The 17,698-nt window shown below is 37.7% G+C and overlaps 2 long non-coding RNA genes across 2 annotated transcripts in view; one reads left to right on the top strand and one right to left on the bottom strand.

The window, feature by feature from the left end:
- LOC309641933 overlaps positions 1-17,698 on the top strand; it is an 870,732-nt gene that overhangs the window by 549,274 nt on the left and 303,760 nt on the right. The gene's annotated exons all lie outside the window — the stretch shown is intronic.
- LOC309641930 lies at positions 1,608-16,524 on the bottom strand. The gene is made up of 2 exons (XR_014252867.1): positions 15,669-16,524; positions 1,608-9,696 (listed from the first exon to the last, which is right to left on the bottom strand). It is a non-coding gene; the product is annotated as an uncharacterized lncRNA (long non-coding RNA).

Here is a 17,698-nt window from a genome sequence, read left to right on the forward strand (position 1 = left end):
AACTATACTCAATATTTTGTACTAACCTACAAAGGAAAAGAATCTGAAAAAAATAGATACGTATGTGTGTATAACTGAATCACTTTGCTGTACACCTGAAACTAACACAACATTGTTAATCAACTATATTTCAATTAAAAAAAAATTATCCTGGGATGATACTCTAGATCATTCCTTTGTCCTTTTCTCTATTATGCCCCGAAAGTTTTATCCACCAGAACACTTCCTTTGCTAACACTTGATCACTGTGGATCAGAAGCATATTTATAAACTTGTCCTCTCTCTTCTTGTCCCAACTAAATAAACACACAACATTGGAGATTTCTTGGAGGTATTTAGTGCTAATAACTATAATGAAACAGGTGTAAAAGTCATCGCATGAGAAATACTTTCTAAGTCTTAAGACTTAATATTGCTAGTCTTGGTCATAATTGGAATGCAAATAAAAGTACCTTATTCTGACGCTAAGCTTTCACTGACCCATATCTTGACTTTCTTTCTGGGAATCAAATCCACTTTTCCATTTATCTGCAATGGCAAAAAAAATAAAATTTTAGAAATGCAAGTCTCATGAAGTATACCACTTATGTATCATTCCAAGGGGAAAAAAATACAAAGATGCTGGTCAAGAAATAAATTAACATACAGAAATCAAGAAAAGGAAAATCAGCGCTAAAAGAAACATCTCCAGGCAAGAGGGAGAGGTAGAGGGATCAGGTACATCGCCTGTTGGTTGCAACCTCAGGAGCTTCCCAGGTGAAATCTGAAACAGGCCCTTTTACACAGAGGGCAAGGAGAAACCAAAGAAAGAGGAAGACCACACAAGACTGGTAGGTGCCAGGTTTAATAAGCAAGGAAACGTAAAATGAGACTTGTCTTGGGTGGTCACAAGATGAGGAGATGTCCACCCACCCCGGCCTGCCAGAATCTTAAAAGTTTATGTAGAGACCTTAACTGGGTTCAGTCATGTATACCATCCAGATGGTCTCAACACTAAATTGTTCTCTCAAGACTACATCCTTGAAGTGGCACCTAGTGCAGGAATTGTGGGCAGAACATGCATTCCAAGACCAGGGGAGGGGATGAGGTCCCTGCGATTGCCTGGGTCCAGATCAAGTGTCAACTGGGGATCATGTCCTCTCAATGACCTCTTCCAACATCGTCTTAGGGGCAGAATATTAAAAAATCTAGAAATTGTAAGTATTAAAGCATAACTATAATTTGAAAATGCATCTTCAATTTTATAATTATTATTTGTTTTCAATCATAAATTTCTACTTGTTTTGAAAAATCAATTAAATATTTTATGCTCCTCAAACATATCTGGATGATAATTTTTTTAAAGCTGGGGAAAAAACTGTTATAAAATACCTGACAGTGAGCAACAAAAGCTGTCTGGATCAGAAGCATCAAATAATAGTGACAAAGTAGCAGAAGTCAATAGCTTTACACATGGATAATTAAATAAATTAGTTGAAAGACAATTTTCAATGTATAGGCAACCACCAAAAGAATAAAACAAGACATACACTTTCCAAAACTTTAGGTAAACTTTCTAGAAAAAGAAAATAGAAAAAATAAATATACAGCTCATTCAGTATCCTTCCTTTTAACTTCAGCTTACATTGGAATTACTTTGAAGTGTTATAGTTAAATAGTTAAGCCAAAACTTTCAAAGATAATGAAATATAGCAGAAGCCAGTCAACTTGGAATAAAAGAAAAATGAGTTCTCAGATTCAAGTAGCCTGTGTGCCAGGTTCCTTTTGAGGCAGGATTTCATCATAAATCTTCAAAACAAGCATCATTATCCTCATTTTTACAAATGAGGAGACTGAAACTTAGGGAAAGCAAGTAGCTTGCCCAAGGTCATAAATCTACTGAGTGTCAGGGCTGTGGTTCAAATCCAGATATTTAGACTCCGATTCCACCATTCTCTCAATTACTTTGTGTCACTTCACTACAACTTATTCAAGTTCAACAGTGCTCAAGTTCAGCAAGTCAACAATTGCTTTGAGGTAGTTTTATTTTCATTAAAGCTTTTCCATTTATATCCTCAAGTGTTTACATTTTCAGAAAATACATGTGTTTCCCAAGTCAGACATTTATTTACCCAACAGTAGTATAGATGAGTTCACTGTTAAGACAAAAATGAACACATGCATAAACCATAACTTATATGGTTTATAACTTTATCCACTTTGGTAACTTTAGTGTTAAAGAGTCCATTTTTCTCTTTTCCTAAGAAAAAGAGACAAAGAAAAGCTAAACTGATGACTAATAACTGTTCTCAGATCTTTTGCAGAAATGCTCACCAGTACAACACCGTGACCTTTTAAGCTTTCCCTTATGTTACTAATTACCAAATGAGAGAGGACATAAAGTAATAATTTCAGAGACTAAATTCAAGTTTTTATGTAGCAAAAGTTTCTCTCATGCCAGTTATACGGTTTATGAGAAATATATGAAAATATTGGTTTGGCCAAAAAGTTCATTTGGGTTTTTGTAACATCTTACAGAAAAACCCGAACGAACTTTTTGGCCAACCCCAATACAATATATACTAACGCCTAGCGTTTCTTACCACCCCTACTAGTAACTTTAGGTCAAGCTACAGTCAGTTCTGCCTTGATAACTGCCCCTGGCTGCCTGCCTCATTTTGGATCTCTGCCATCATTTTCCTATTCAGCTGTAGAAAGAATGATACTTTTACAATATAAATAGATCATGTCATCCTATGCTCAAAAATCTCCTAACTTTCCAGCTCTCAGAAGAAAAGAATAAACATCTTTTCCCCCATGGCCTAAAAGTCTCTAAGTTATCTGCCCCTGGCCTATCTCTAAGTGAACCCAAAGAAGAGATGCACATGACAAGGCATAAGGCATAGGCCATAAAATGCTCCCAGGAAACAGGCCTACGGAAGACATTAGGGTTGTGATTTTGATAGTAAATTTGATTCTCTAGAAATAAGGAAGAAAAAGGGATGGGCATATGTAGGTTAAAAAGAAAGAAAAGAAAGAAAAAAGAAAGGAAATGTTTTCAAGCAGACATAAAAACCTTTTACTTATATATAACTGAAATGAAGGAATGCTGTGGATGTTAAAGAAAAACTGGTTGTATTATTTGGAAATGACTTATGTGCCCATAATCTCAATGTAAGCTTGCTTGGCCATGTTACGCTGCCAGCTCCCCAGGCAGTTTTCAGTCTGCTGTCTCCGCAATGTGACTGGGAGTAAGCAAGCATGTGTGCTCACTCTTTAATAGCAGAGTCTCAGTTTCTTACAGCCTTCCAGTAAGCCCCACTGGTTTTCAAACCAGCTTAGGGGGCTCCTCTTCCCTGTGTGAGACCCCAAGGCTAGGGTTCCTAATATGTAGCTCAAATGTCTCACTCCCCAGAGAGGATCCCTGAATCTGTGATATACCCCTCCTCTTCTGTGCCTGTCTCCTGTGTCCCCTGCTAGGTGTGCGGGTCCAACCAGATTGCTTCTCCTCCCTTCCTTCCAGACTCTGTGTGGATCTTTCTTTACAACCTTCGTTGTAGAAGAGCTGTTCTGCTAGCCGCTAGGTTGATTTCAGTGAGAGTCGCTCTATGTGTCGTCGTAGTTTTGATGCATTTGGAGGGGAGGTTGGCCCACCATCCTCCTACTATGCCATCTTGACCTCCAGAAAATTCTTTACATTGAGTCAAATGCCCCTTTTTAATTTTCACTTACTGATTCTAGATTTGTCTTCTTGACCAATATAGAATAAATCAATTTCTCATCCACCTAATGTTGCTCTGTATATTTGAATACAACTGGCATTTCTCTTACATATGCTTTCTTCTATGGTCTAAACATTCCTAGGACCCTCAATGCTTCTTCACATTAAGTGGTTTCCATTCCTTTCACCATGTCATTTTAATTCCTTTGGAAATAACATTGTTTATAGACACTTCTATTAAAATATCACATTAAGTACTAAATATAATATACCACATGTATCATGACCACTGAAGATTAAAACTATTTTACCTCTCTGGGTCTATACAATATCTTTAATAGTCGTGAAATATTTATATTAATCTCTAGTGAATTAAAACACTTTTTTTCACATAAACTTCTATGAAGTCAGGTACCTCACACATTATACTTTCTTTTTTTAATTAAAAATTTTTTTATTCAAATGGAAAACCTTAATCTTCCTTAAATGTAAGGTTGTTAGTAGCAATCTTTTGGACTGTTGAGGTCTTGGACAGTTCTTTGTAATTTTTATTGTATTATCCATATATTACTCTTCCAATTTTGTTTGATTAGCAGATTTGGGAAGATAGTTTGTGTCACTTTGTTCTTGATACAATGTTAAATAGAAGCAGATGTCTTAAGGTACATCTTACTAGAATATATTTGGAAATAATTGTTCACCAACTTTAAAAATTCTATCTTTATTGTCATCCAATATACATTGCTGTGAAGATATTCCTCAAGAATATCTTGAGACATTTTGTTTAAAATTTCAGTGAAAGTTATACATAGTAGTATATATAATTCTCTCGATTCAGCTATTTATTCAGCTATTTATTGGAATCTATTTCCAACCCCTCATTAAAAAAAGTATAATTTAGGTTGATTTACACTTCATAAATCCATTTTCTAAGTAAATAACACTTATTCTAAATTCTCACAAACCAATTGTCCTGAATTTCCTGTTCTTTTACTGGATGTTTTAATCCAGTATGATTCCATTATTAGCTGAAGAGTTGTTTGAGTCTATCCACACCATTTCAAATGTTCAATCCTGAAAGCCCTAGTATACTTCCTGGTTTAACAACTACTTCGGAATCAATAAAATAATCAACCCTACATTCCTGTGGGTGAAAAGATAAAAAGACACACAAAAAAGAGGTTTTTTTTAAGTGCTTGGACTGATGAAGTATGCACTGAATGCTCTGTAGAGCAGTGTTAAAGCAAGTTTTGGACATTATTCAGACCAGAGTTAAAGGACTCATCACTTAAAATCAATTTATCAACTTTCACAGATGTTTGTGTGAAATTTTTAAAAGTTTTCCAGGTAAGATTTTAGTTTTACAAAGAAAAAATATGGTTTAAACAATAATAAAGGTATTTTTAGACCAGGAAACTCTTCATTCTATTGACATCATCTGCTCCCACATTTAGTGTATAGTTTAAATAAAGAAAAGGGAGATTTTTTCTTTCCTGGAAAGTATCAGTTTTGCAATGATAGATTAGGTCAGGCTTCTGAGAAAAACATGCTTCTAAAGCTTCTAAGTTATAATTGATCTGATAATTGATTAGCATTCAGTTCATAATTGAACTCGGCTCTCCTGGTACCCACCATGCAATAGGAGCAACATTCTTACAGAAAAAGAATCACATACTCTAAAGAAACCATCACTCCACAGAGGGAGAATTTAGCAGGTTATCTGGGGGGAGGGGGGCCACTGGGCCAGGAGATCCAGAAGCAGCAGCCAGAAAAATAGTGAGTCCTGCACTCAGGTGATAGCCATTGGGTTGGTGCCATCTCTTCTGGCCATTATCTTGCCCCTCACCAAAACCCTCTTCATTAGGCTTTGCAGGAGAGGTGGGAAGAGTCATTGTTGTATTTGGAGTCAATTATATGACCCTGGCTCCAGACTTCAAAGCCTAAGCCAAACTCCCAGAATGTAACCTCCCTAAGGCAGGGCTTTTTGTCTCCTTTGATCCCTGCTGTGTCCCCACAGCCTACATCAGTGCCTGGCACAGAGGATGTGCTGATCAGTGTTTGTTGAAGTATCACTTGGGATATCTTGGTGCTGAGTTAACAAGCAAATAATCCTATTCCATATTTATAATGTTTCTTATTTCTTCCTACTCTAATTCTCTTTTAAAAATTAAATAATACTATCACTATTAGTAGCTAACATTTGTTGAGTGCTATGTGCCAAATACTGCTCTAAGCACTTCACACAAATTAGCTCATTTACTTATGCAAATTCAGTAAGCATTCATAGCTTTTCTCCTGTCGCATGTTTCACAATCGAAATTTCACTCACAGAGGTTGCTGCTTTGACAACTAAATGTCCTCTAACTGCAAAGTACTTCAATTTGCCCAACTTCACATTTAGGGCCTAAACCAGTGACCCCAAAATATGGCAGAGCAGATAGCTCTAGTTCTAGCGACTGTCTTTCTTTATTGTGTCAATATTGAGTGAGTCATAAAAATTCAAAAGAGGATCAAAAGGAATGTCAACCAGAACAGACTTTGTTTGCAAGTACGTAGTTTATACATTTCAGGCTTTCAGTATATGAAATGGCCATCAGAAAGAATCACACTTGCTACAGGGTAAATTCCAGACCTTTTAATAATTTATGCAAGGCATATATGATCTGGTCTCTGCTTTCTAATCAGCCTCATTCCCTGGCATGTCCCACTCCTGAACACACCATTCTATTTCCTGTTCCCAAGTTCCTTAGCTGTTCTGCTAATTATGCCTTAAGCTGGAGTCCCTGACAGTTTTCCCAGGCCTTAGCATGGTAATGTGCGCTTGGTACTCGTAAACCTTTATTAGATAAATGAGAGAATGGATAAAGAAGATTCAGTTCCAGAGAATGGTGAACTTCTTCTATACTTGTCAGCATGAATGCTAGCAACATATTTTACCAGATACAATGTAATAAATAAAACCTCCTTCACCTCCAACATTGTGGGGTTTTTTTCTTCACAAAAATTCTTCCGAGGCAGCTTTCAATTCCATCTTCCAGACACTCTCTTAACTCTCCAAAGGCTAGGTCAGTTAAAATGTTCAGCATGAAAAGGGTTGGAAAAGAAAAGAAGAAACAGCAAATATATTCTCAAGACTCCTTTGTGAATGCCTTCTCCTTTCTCTGTCACTGCCCAGAGGAGCCAGCTTTGTGCTTTTAGAGTAAGTAATCCAGTAGACACTCTGCTTCACACAGTCACGTTCATGTATGACACGGCAAGGGGGGTGAAGGGCACATTTCTTTTTTCCCCCGCTTCTAAACATTTAACACCAGATTGCCATATATTTGCAAATACAAGAAATTCCAGAAAGAAACTTTAGTAAACATCGTGAAACATCTGGAATAGTTTCAGCTTAATAACTTACATAAGCCTGGATAAACATTAAATATGGACCCTTAAATGTCAAACTATTTTTCCTACTTGAAACGCATTAATGATTTCTGAATGACAACTTTCAAGAACCAGCTGTTAGTATGTCAGATTTTTTCCAGACTTTTTATTTTCTTCCTCTATCCTAACATTACCTTCTTCACACCACCAAACAGACTGACTTCTGAAGCACAGCCCTGATCATGTCCCTCCCTGGCTGAAAGTTTTTGTAGAACCTTATTATTATGAAATAATATATGCTTATTATGAAATAGGCGTATTTGTGTGATCCTCAAAGGCCTCCAAGGTCAGTTCAACTTATCTTCCCAGTCTCATATTCCACCTTCCATTTACATGTACTCCATTTTTCCAGATAAATTATTCCCCTTGCTATTCCTAATTCTGCCTTCTTTCTGTGCCTAGAATGGCTTTCCTCAGAACTGCCTAATTATTTTCTACCTTTCCTTATTGTATGTATTACATGATAGCTTATTTAACAGTCCTGTGTGCATGCATGAATATGTCTATGTATCTAGTGTCGATAAACTGTTAGCTTTTTGCACAGATGGTTTCTTGTTTATAGCCTCCACAATTCAGAACATTACACATAGTAAGTACTCAATAAATTGTGCATTGAATAAAAGAGAAAATTATTATATTTTCTAATAAAACTACCATTTGAATTAGACATAAAGTTTTTCAGCCTCACACTTATCATCCAAACATCAGTTGTCTCTCCACCTGTTGCTTGTTATCCACCAGTTAAAGACTGCAGAAACCTTACTGGACAAAAGAAACCCTTCTGTTTTGGAGAGTAGTGCCGTCTTCTGACATTACATCTTGCTTCTGCTGTTCTTTCAGTTTAACATGGATATTCAAACTCTCAGAAAGGGAAGCATTATTTTCATAATTATATCAATGTAGAACTACTACAAACTATGCTAACAGTTTGCAAACATAGACTCTGGTAATTCACTTTCTGCTCCAGAAACTTCCAAATCATTCCAATTTTAGAAATGGCCTATAGAAAGAATTAGAGATTTAATTGTGGCAGTCATTTACTCCCTAAATTCACAGTGATATATTTTCATATTTGAAAGTCAGGATCATTCTAAGAGACTAACAAAGTCATATTCATGAAAATGAGAGGGTACATTGCAGTCTCTTGTATCCCCAGAGAGGCTTAAGTTTTTTACGTTCATTTCTAAAATGTGATTCATTATCTTAAAATGTATTTACTGAGTTCTCCTCTTAAATATTGTTAACATGCAACTTTGCATGTTGCTTTTGTGATAGAAACAGAATTATCTTTCATGAAGATTGTGTATGTGTTATATATGTATGTATGACTGGATTTGGATTGGGAAACTCTTTAAGGAGGCCTTTTAGATATGCAAGTATAAATCCAATTCTGTTCTAGAAAGGAAAATTTCTGAGTACTGAAGTACCAAATGTTCTGCACAGTTATCTCTTGAGTTTACACATCTGGACTCTGTGTAGGAAAGTCCTAATGGAAAGATCATGGAAGGGAAATTGGTGCCTGTAACTGAGTGGCAATCTGGGGGTTAGGAGAGTGATGGCAGACCCCTGGAGGAAGGGTGTGGCATATGTATTCTAGAAACTATTCTGTCTACTACCTGATAAAAGAGGGCATGGTGGGATTTCCATGATTCCCTTCCCTAGTCTACATTATAACTTTTTCTGTTCTCAGTCCTTTGAGTAAAACTTTCTTAAATAGTAAACTTTAAGGAATCATTGGTTGGATGTGTTCTTACACATAGGAAGGCTCCAATATCCTGGAAGAGTAATATTGACCTGGCAAGATGTGATCTATATAGAAGCCCAGACAAGCAGCCTGAATTGGAGATGCCAAGTGACATACAGGAAGCATTCATGGAACAAGAAAATGTTCCTAAAACTTACCAAGAAATCTTTGGGGAGGGAAACTTGGTAAAAGACATTATTTCCTGTAAGTAAGGCAAGAGAGGAAAATGCAAACTACCGTTATTTGGGTTTTAAAGAGAGGAATCACACAGAAGGCTAAAGAATTGAAGGATATCAAGTTCTTATAAAAGAGTCAGGCATAAGCAAAATGATTCACAAAGAGTAAGAATTCAGTGTCAATAATACTTAATGTAATCATTTAGTGTTTATTGATTATGTGATGTTAATTATGTAATTATGTAATTATTTATTGTTTATTAATAACGTAATTAAAGTAATCATTAATGTTTATTTTCAGCAGTTCCTCATTATTCAGAGAAATTCAGTTTGGCTTCCAGGACTGAACCACAGGTAATTAATGCTGTATCCAGTACATTCTTTTCACTTCCTGTTAGATAGAAGCAGTAGTACAAAGGAAAGGATACATGATCAGCCAATAACCCCCAAACCTGACTGCTTTCTTTTCTACTAAAGATGTCTTTACTTCCTACACTGGAAGAGAAACATCTCTTAATTAACTGTTAAAGAAATAAAAATAGTCAAATACAAAAAGTGAAAAATAGAAATAGTGAAATATAATTTAGACAATAATGGGTTCTATGGAAAACATACACAGATAATTTTATAACTTTAAAAATCAGGGACTGCCGCCGCCGCCGCCGCTGCCGCCGCCACAGGTCACAGCCCCCCCAGGCGACCGCGGCCGCGCCACACCGGAGGAGGAACTGGAGTTGGGAACTACTGCAAGGAAATGCTGATACTCTGGCTACTGCTGTTGCTGTGATAAAGTCCTTTGTCTCCAGAGAGTTGAGAAGATGGCGGAAGAGTAAGACGTGGAGATCACCTTCCTTCCCACAGATACATTAGAAATAAATATACACGTGAAACTGCTCCTTCAGAACACCCACTGAATGCTGGCAGAAAACGTCAGACCTCCCAAAAGGCAAGAAACTCCCCACGTACTTTGCTGTGTGGATGAAAGGCTCTTAGTGCTCCAGCCAGGCATCAGGGCTGTGTCTCTGAGGTGGGAGAGCCAACTTCAGGACACTGGTCCACAAGAGACCTCCCAGCTCCACATAATACCAAACGGCGAAAATCTCTCAGAGATCTCCATTTAAATATCAAGACCCAGCTTCACTCAACGACCAGCAAGCTACAGTGCTGGACACCCTATGCCAAACAACTAGCAAGACAGGAACACAGCCCCATCCATTAGCAGAGAGGCTGACTAAAATCAAAATAAGGCCACAGACACCCCAAAACACACCACCAGACGTGGACCTGCCCACCAGAAAGAAAAGATCCAGCCTCATCCACCTGAACACAGGCACTAGTCCCCTCCACCAGGAACCCTACACAACCCACTGAACGAACCTTAGCCGCTGGGGACAGATACCAAAATCAACAGGAACTACGAACCTGCAGCCTGTGAAAAGGAGACCCCAAACACAGTAAGATAAGCAAAATGAGATGACAGAAAAACACACAGCAGATGAAGGAGCAGGGTCAAAACACACCAGACCTAACAAATAAAGAGGAAATAGGTAGTCTACCTGAAAAAGAATTCAGAATAATGATAGTAAGGATGATACAAAATCTTGGAAATAGAATAGACAAAATGCAAGAAGCATTTAACAAGGACGTAGAAGAACTAAAGAGGAACCAAGCAACGATGAAAAACACAATAAATGAAATTAAAAATACTCTAGATGGGATCAATAGCAGCATAACTGAGGCAGAAGAACGGATAAGTGACCTGGAAGATAAAATGGTGGAAAAAACTACTGCAGAGCAGGAAAAAGAAAAAAGAATGAAAAGAACTGAGGACAGTCTCAGAGACCTCTGGGACAATATTAAACGCAACAACATTCGAATTATAGGGGTCCCAGAAGAAGAAGAGAAAAAGAAAGGGACTGAGAAAATATTTGAAGAGATCATAGCTGAAAACTGCCCTAATATGGGAAAGGAAATAGTTAATCAAGTCCTGGAAGCACAGAGAGTCCCATACAGGATAAACTCAAGGAGAAACACGCCAAGACACATATTAATCAAACTGTCAAAAATTAAATATAAAGAAAACATATTAAAAGAAGCAAGGGAAAAACAACAAATAACACACAAGGGAATCCCCATAAGTTTAACAGCTGATCTTTCAGCAGAAACTCTGCAAGCCAGAAGGGAGTGGCAGGATATACTTAAAGTCATGAAGGAGAAAAACCTACAACCAAGATTACTCTACCCAGCAAGGATCTCATTCAGATTCGATGGAGAAATCAAAACCTTTACAGACAAGCAAAAGCTGAGAGAGTTCAGCACCACCAAACCAGCTTTACAACAAATGCTAAAGGAACTTCTCTAGGCAAGAAACACAAGAGAAGGAAAACACCTACAATAACAAACACAAAACATTTAAGAAAATGGGAATAGGAACATACATATCGATAATTACCTTAAATGTAAATGGATTAAATGCTCCCACCAAAAGACACAGACTGGCTGAATGGATACAAAAACAAGACCCATATATATGCTGTCTACAAGAGACCCACTTCAGACCTAGAGACACATATAGACTGAAAGTGAGGGGATGGAAAAAGATATTCCATGCAAATGGAAATCAAAAGAAAGCTGGAGTAGCAATTCTCATATCAGACAAAATAGACTTTAAAATAAAGACTATTACAAGAGACAAAGAAGGACACTATATAATGATCAAGGGATCGATCCAAGAGGAAGGTATAACAATTGTAAATATTTATGCACCCAACATAGGAGCACCTCAATACATAAGGCAAATACTAACAGCCATAAAAGGGGAAATCGACAGCAACACAATCATAGTGGGGACTTTAACACCCCACTTTCACCAATGGACAGATCATCCAAAATGAAAATAAATAAAGAAACACAAGCTTTAAATGATACATTAAACAAGACGGACTTAATTGATATTTATAGGACATTCCACCCAAAAACAACAGAATACACATTTTTCTCAAGTGCCCATGGAACATTCTCCAGGATAGATCATATCTTGGGTCACAAATCAAGCCTTGGTAAATTTAAGAACATTGAAATCGTACCAAGTATCTTTTCCGACCACAACGCTATGAGACTAGATATCAGTTATAGGAAAAGATCTATAAAAATACAAACACATGTAGGCTACACAATACACTACTTAATAACGAAGTGATCACTGAATAAATCAAAGGGGAACTCAGAAAATACCTAGAAACAAATGACAGTGGAGACACGACTACCCAAAACCTATGGGACGCAGCAAAAGCAGTGCTAAGTGGGAAGTTTATAGCAATACAAGCCTACCTCAAGAAACAGGAAACATCTCGAATAAACAACCTAACCTTGCACCTGAAGCAATTAGAGAAGTAGAGCAAAAAACCCCAAAGCTAGCAGAAGGAAAGAAATCATAAAGATCAGATCAGAAATAAATGAAAAAGAAATGAAGGAAACAATAGCAAAAATCAGTGAAACTAAAAGCTGGTTCTTTGAGAAGATAAACAAAATTGATAAACCATTAGCCAGACTTATCAAGAGAAAAAGGGAGAAGACTCAAATCAATAGAATTAGAAGTGAAAAAGGAGAAGTAACCACTGACACTGCAGAAATACAAACGATCATGAGAGATTACTACAATCAACTATATGCCAATAAAATGGACAACCTGGAAGAAATGCACAAAATCTTAGAAAAGCGCAACCTGCTGAGACTGAACCAGGAAGAAATAGAAAGTATGAACAGACCAATCACAAGCACTGAAATTGAAACCGTGGTTAAAAGTCTTCCAACAAACAAAACCCCAGGACCAGATGGCTTCACAGGTGAATTCTATCAAACATTTAGAGAAGAGCTAACAACTATCCTTCTCAAACTCTTCCAAAATATAGCAGAGGGAGGAACACTCCCCAACTCATTCTACGAGGCCACCATCACCCTGATACCAAAACCAGACAAAGATGTCACAAAGAAAGAAAACTACAGGCCAATATCACTGATGAACATAGATGCAAAAATCCTCAACAAAATACTAGCAAACAGAATCCAACAGCACATTAAAAGGATCATACACCATGATAAAGTGGGGTTTATCCCAGGAATGCAAGGATTCTTCAATATACACAAATCAATCAACGTGATACACCATATTAACAAATTGAAGGAGAAAAACCATATGATCACCTCAATAGATACAGAGAAAGCTTTCGACAAAATTCAACACCCATTTATGATAAAAGCACTGCAGAAAGTAGGCATAGAGAGAACTTTCCTCAACATAATAAAGGCCATATATGACAAACCCACAGCCAACATTGTCCTCAATGGTGAAAAACTGAAACCATTTCCACTACGATCAGGAACAAGAAAAGGTTGCCCACTCTCACCACTATTATTCAACATAGTTTTGGAAGTGTTAGCCACAGCAATCAGAGAAGACAAAGAAATAAAAGGAATCCAAATCGGAAAAGAAGAAGTAAAGCTGTCACTATTTGCAGATGACATGATACTATACATAGAGAATCCTAAAACTGCTACCAGAAAACTACTAGAGCTAATCAATGAATTTGGTAAAGTAGCAGGACACAAAATTAATGCACAGAAATCTCTTCCCTTTCTATACACTAATGATGAAAAATCTGAAAGTGAAATTAAGAAAACACTCCCATTTACCATTGCAACAAAAGGAATAAAATAACTATTAATAAACCTACCTAAGGAGACAAAAGACCTGTATGCAGAAAATTATGACACTGATGAAAGAAATTAAAGATGATACAAATAGATGGAGAGATATACCATGTTCTTGGATTGGAAGAATCAACATTGTGAAAATGACTCTACTACCCAAAGCAATCTACAGATTCAATGCAGTCCCTATCAAACTACCAATGGCATTTTTCACAGAACTAGAACAAAAAAATTCACAATTTGTATGGAAATACAAAAGACCCCGAATAGCCAAAGCAATCTTGAGAATGAAAAATGGAGCTGGAGGAATCAGGCTCCCTGACTTCAGACTATATTACAAAGCTACAGTAATCAAGACAGTTTGGTATTGGCACAAAAACAGAAATATAGATCAATGGAACAGGATAGAAAGCCCAGAGATAAACCCACGCACATATGGTCACCTTATCTTTGATAAAGGAGGCAAGCATATACAGTGGAGAAAAGACAGCCTCTTCAATAAGTGGTGATGGGAAAATTGGACAGATACATGTAAAAGTATGAAATTAGAACACTCCCTGACACCATACACAAAAATAAACTCAAAATGGATTAAAGACCTAAGTGTAAGGCCAGACACTATCAAACTCTTAGAGGAAAACATAGGCAGAACACTCTATGACATACATCACAGCAAGATTCTTTTTGACCCAGCTCCTAGAGAAATGGAAATAAAAACAAAAATAAACAAATGGGACCTAATGAAACTTAAAAGCTTTTGCACAGCAAAGGAAACCATAAACAAGACCAAAAGACAACTATCAGAATGGGAGAAAATATTTGCAAATGAAGCAACTGACAAAGGATTAATCTCCAAGATTTACAAGCAGCTCATGCAGCTCAATAACAAAAAAACGAACAACCCAATCCAAAAATGGGCAGAAGACCTAAATAGACATTTCTCCAAAGAAGATATACAGATTGCCAACAGACACATTAAAGAATGCTCAACATCATTAATCATTAGGGAAATGCAAATCAAAACTACAATGAGATATCATCTCATACCGGTCAGAATGGCCATCATCAAAAAATCTAGAAACAATAAATGCTGGAGAGGGTGTGGAGGAAAGGGAACACTCTTGCACTGTTGGTGGGAATGTAAATTGATACAGCCACTATGGAGAACAGTATGGAGGTTCCTTAAAAAACTACAAATAGAACTACCATAAGACCCAGCAATCCCACTACTGCGCATATACCCTGAGAAAACCATAGTTCAAAAAGAGTCATGTACCAAAATGTTCATTGCAGTTCGATTTATAATAGCCAGGACATGGAAGCAACCTAATTGTCCATCATCGGATGAATGGATAAAGAAGATGTGGCACAGATATACAATGGAATATTACTCAGCCATAAATAGAAATGAAATGGAGGTATTTGTAATGAGGAGGATGGAGTTAGAGTCTGTCATACAGAGTGAAGTAAGTCAAAAAGAAAAACAAATACAGTATGCTAACACATATATATGGAATCTAAGTGGAAAAAAAAGGCCATGAAGAACCTAGTGGCAAGATGGGAATAAAGACACAGACCTACTAGAGAATGGACTTGAGGTTATGGGGAGGGGGAGGGGTGAGATGTGACGGGTTGAGAGAGTGTCATGGACATATATACACTACCAAATGTAAAATAGATAGCTAGTGGGAAGCAGCCGCATAGCACAGGGAGATCAACTCGTGACTTTGTGCTTTGTGACCACCTAGAAGGGTGGGATGGGGAGGGTGGGAGGGAGGGAGATGCAAGAGGGAAGAGATATGGGAACATATGTATATATATAACTGATTCATTTTGTTATAAAGCAGAAATTAACACACCATCATAAAGCAATTATACTTCAATAAAGATGTTTAAAAAAAATCAGAACACAGTTAAATGGTAAATCATTTTTAATACATAGAAAGTATTTGAGTTTTATTTTTAATTTTTTAAAATTTTTATTGTAGTATAATTGATTTACAATGTTTTGTTAGTTTCAGGTGTACAGCAAAATGTATCTGTTATACAAATACATATATCCACTATTTTTTAGATTCTTTTCCCATACAGGCCATTACAGAGTATTGAGTAGAGTTCCCTGTCCTATACATTAGGTCCTTATTAGTTATCTATTTTATATATATGTGTGCATGTGTCAATCTCAATCTTCTGATTTATCCCTCCCCAGCCTCACCCCCAGTAACCATAAGTTTATTTTCTACATCTGTAACTCTATTTCTGTTTTGTAGATAAGTTCATTTGCAGCCTTTTTTTTTATATTCCACATATCATATTTGCCTTTCTCTGTCTGACTTACTTCACTCTTTATGACAGTCTCTAGGTCCATCCATGTCCCTAAAAATGACCCAATTTCAGTCCATTTCATGGCTGAGTAATATTCCATTGTATATATGTACCACATCTTCTTTATCCATTCATCTGTCGATGGACATTTAGATTGCTTCCATGTCTTGGCTATTGTCAACAGTGCTGCAATGAACATTTTCAAATTATGGTTTTCTCCAGATATATGCCCAGGAGTGGGATTGTTGGATCATATGGTAGTTCTATATTTAGTATTTTAAGGAATCTCCATACTGTTCTCCATTAAGGTCGTACCAATTTACATTCCCACCAACTGTGTAGAAGTGTTCTCTTTTCTCCACACCCTCTCCAGCACTTATTGCTTATACATTTTTTTGATGACAGTCATTCTGACCGGTGTGAGGTGATACTTCATTGTAGTTTTGATTGCATTAACCATGTTGAGCATCTTATCATGAGTTTTTTAACCATTTGTATGTCCTCTTGGAAAATGTCTATTTAGATCTGCCTATTTTTTAATTGGGTTGTTTGTTTTTTTGATATAGCTGTTTGTGTATTTTGGAGATTAAGTCTTTGTCAGTTGCTTCATTTGCAAATATTTTCTTCCATTCTGAGGGCTTTCTTTTCGTTTTGTTTATGGTTTCCTTTGCTCTGCAAAAGCTTTTAAGTTTAATTAGGTCCCATTTGTTTATTATTGTTTTTATGATCATTACTCTAGGATGTGGATCAAAAAAGATCTTTCGGAGATTAACCAAGATGGCGGAGTAGAAGGACGTGCTCTCACTCCCTCTTGCGAGAGCACCAGAATCAAAACTGGCTGCTGGACAATCATTGACAGGAAGAACCTGGACTTCACCAAGGAGGATACCCCACATCCAAGGACAGAGGAGAAGCCACAGTGAGACGGTAGGAGGGGCGCAATCAGAGTAAAATCAAATCCCATAACTGCTGGGTGGGTGACTCACAGACTGGCGAACATTTATACCACAGAAGTCCACCCACTGGAGTGAAGGTTCTGAGCCCCACGTCAGGCTTCCCAACCTGGGGGTCCGGCTACGGGAGAAGAAATTCCTAGAGAATCAGACTTTGAAGCCTAGTGGGAATTGATTGCAGGACTTTGACAGGACTGGGGGAAACAGAGACCCCACTCTTGGAGGGCACACACAAAGTAATGTGTGCATCGGGACCCAGGGGAAGGAGCAGTGACCCTGGGGGAGACTGAACCAGACCTACCTGCTGGTGTTGGGGGGTCTCCTGCAGAGGCGAGTGGTGGCTCTGTTTCACCGGGGGGATAAGGACACTGGCAGCCGAGGTTCTGGGAAGTTCTCCTTGCCGTGAGCCCTCCCAGAGTCTGCCATTAACCCCACCAAAGAGCACGGGTAGGCTCCAGTGTTGGGTTGCCTCAGGCAAAACAACCAACAGGGAGGGAACCCAGCCCCACCCATCAACAGTCAAGTGGATTAAGGTTTTACTGAGCTCTGACCGCCACAGCAACAGGGAGGGAACCCAGCCCCACCCATCAACAGTCAAGTGGATTAAGGTTTTACTGAGCTCTGACTGCCACAGCAACAGTCAGCTCTACCCACCACCAGA

This window comes from Balaenoptera physalus (genome assembly GCF_965194825.1).
Source record: "Balaenoptera physalus genome assembly, chromosome: 13".
NCBI classification, from domain to species: domain Eukaryota; kingdom Metazoa; phylum Chordata; class Mammalia; order Artiodactyla; family Balaenopteridae; genus Balaenoptera; species Balaenoptera physalus.